Genomic DNA, 3,184 nt, shown 5'->3' on the forward strand with positions numbered 1-3,184 from the left:
AGAGTGTGAAAGAAGAAAGTTGAGAGTAAATGTGAATAAGAGCAAGATTATTAGGTACAGTAGGGTTGAGGGTCAAGTCAATTGGGAGGTAAGTTTGAATGGAGAAAAACTGAAGGAGGTGAAGTGTTTCAGATCTCTGGGAGTGGATCTAGTAGCGGATGGAGCCATGGAAGCGTAAGTGAATCATAGGGTGGGGGAGGGGGCGAAAATTCTGTACGCCGTGAAGAATGTTTGGACGTCTAGGACATTATCTCGGAAAGCAAAAGTGGGTACGTTTGAAGGAATAGTGGATCCAACAATGTTTTACGATTGCGAGGCTTTGGCTAGGGAGAGAGTTCTGCGCAGGAGGGTGGATGTGCTGGAAATGAGATGTTTGAGGACACTATGTGGTGTGAGGTGGTTTGATCGAGTAAGTAATGATAGGGTAAGGGTGATGAGTGGTAATAAAAAGAGTGTGGTTGAGAGAGCAGAAGAGGGTGTTTTGAAATGATTTGGTCACTTGGAGAGAATGAATGAGGAAAGATTGACGAAGAGGATATATGTGTCAGAGGTGGAGGGAACGAGAAGTGAGAGACCAAGTTGGAGGTCGAAAGATGGAGTGAAAAAGATTTTGAGTGATCGGGGCCTGAACATGCAGGCGGGTGAAAGGTGTGCAAGGAATAAAGTGAATTGGAACGATATGGTATACCGGGGTCGACGTGCTGTCAATGGATTGAACCAAGGTATGTGAAGCGTCTGGGGCAAACCATGCATTGTTCTGAGGGAACTGGATGTGGAAAGGGGGATGTTGTTTCCGTGCATTATTACATAACAGCTAGAGACTGAGTGTGAACGAATGGGGCCTTTGTTGTCTTTTCCTAGCGCTACCTCGTACACATGAGGGGGGAGGGGGATGTTATTCCATGTGTCCCGAGGTGGCGATAAGACTGAATAAAGGAGGACAGTATGAATCATGTACATGTGTGTATATGTATATGTATGGGTGTGTATATATGTGTGTACGTTGAGATGTATAGGTATGTATATTTGCGTGATTGGACGTGTTTCCTTGCGCTACCTGGCTAACTTGGGAGACAGCGACAGAGCAGAATGAAACCATAATAAAAATAAAATAGATTGTAAATATATATATATATATATATATATATATATATATATATATATATATATATATATATATATATATATATATATATATATATATATATATATATATATATATATATATATATATATATATATATATATATATATATATATATATATATATATATATATAAATATATATATATATATATATATATATATATATATATATATATATATATATATATATATATATATATATATATATATATATATATATATATATATATATATATATATATATATATATATATATATATATATATATATATATATATATATATGGGATGTATTTAGGGAATCAGTGATGGATTGCGCAAAAGATGCTTGTGGCATAAGAAGAGTGGGAGGTGGGTTGATTAGAAAGGGTAGTGAGTGGTGGGATGAAGAAGTAAGAGTATTAGTGAAAGAGAAGAGAGAGGCATTTGGACGATTTTTGCAGGGAAAAAATGCAATTGAGTGGGAGATGTAAAAAAGAAAGAGACAGGAGGTCAAGAGAAAGGTGCAAGAGGTGAAAAAAAGGGCAAATGAGAGTTGGGGTGAAAGAGTATCATTAAAGTTTAGGGAGAATAAAAAGATGTTCTGGAGGGAGGTAAATAAAGTGCGTAAGACAAGGGAGCAAATGGGAACTTCGGTGAAGGGCGCAAGTGGGGAGGTGATAACAAGTAGTGGTGATGTGAGAAGGAGATGGAGTGAGTATTTTGAAGGTTTGTTGAATGTGTTTGATGATAGAGTGGCAGATATAGGGTGTTTTGGTCGAGGTGGTGTGCAAAGTGAGAGGGTTAGGGAAAATGATTTGGTAAACAGAGAAGAGGTAGTGAAAGCTTTGAGGAAGATGAAAGCCGGCAAGGCAGCGGGTTTGGATGGTATTGCAGTGGAATTTATAAAAAAAAAGGGGGTGACTGTATTGTTGACTGGTTGGTAAGGTTATTTAATGTATGTATGACTCATTGTGAGGTGCCTGAGGATTGGCGGAATGCGTGCATAGTGCCATTGTACAAAGGCAAAGGGGATAAGAGTGAGTGCTCAAATTACAGAGGTATAAGTTTGTTGAGTATTCCTGGTAAATTATATGGGAGGGTATTGATTGAGAGGGTGAAGGCATGTACAGAGCATCAGATTGGGGAAGAGCAGTGTGGTTTCAGAAGTGGTAGAGGATGTGTGGATCAGGTGTTTCCTTTGAAGAATGTATGTGAGAAATACTTAGAAAAGCAAATGGATTTGTATGTAGCATTTATGGATCTGGAGAAGGCATATGATAGAGTTGATAGAGATGGTCTGTGGAAGGTATTAAGAATATATGGTGTGGGAGGAAAGTTGTTAGAAGCAGTGAAAAGTTTTTATCGAGGATGTAAGGCATGTGTACGTGTAGGAAGAGAGGAAAGTGATTGGTTCTCAGTGAATGTAGGTTTGCGGTAGGGGTGTGTGATGTCTCCATGGTTGTTTAATTTGTTTATGGATGGGGTTGTTAGGGAGGTAAATGCAAGAGTTTTGGAAAGAGGGGAAAGTATGAAGTCTGTTGGGGATGAGAGAGCTTGGGAAGTGAGTCAGTTGTTGTTCGCTGATGATACAGCGCTGGTGGCTGATTCATGTGAGAAACTGCAGAAGCTGGTGACTGAGTTTGGAAAAGTGTGTGGAAGAAGAAAGTTAAGAGTAAATCTGAATAAGAGCAAGGTTATTAGGTACAGTAGGGTTGAGGGTCAAGTCAATTGGGAGATGAGTTTGAACGGAGAAAAACTGGAGGAAGTGAAGTGTTTTAGATATCTGGGAGTGGATGTGGTAGCGGATGGAACCATGGAAGCGGAAGTGGATCATAGGGTGGGGGAGGGGGCGAAAATCCTGGGGGCCTTGAAGAATATGTGGAAGTCGAGAACATTATCTCGGAAAGCAAAAATGGGTATGTTTGAAGGAATAGTGGTTCCAACAATGTTGTATGGTTGCGAAGCGTGGGCTATGGATAAAGTTGTGCGCAGGAGGATGGATGTGCTGGAAATGAGATGTTTGAGGACAATGTGTTGTGTGAGGTGGTTTGATCGAG

This window comes from Panulirus ornatus, chromosome 2, assembly GCF_036320965.1.
Source record: "Panulirus ornatus isolate Po-2019 chromosome 2, ASM3632096v1, whole genome shotgun sequence".
Lineage (NCBI taxonomy): Eukaryota > Metazoa > Arthropoda > Malacostraca > Decapoda > Palinuridae > Panulirus > Panulirus ornatus.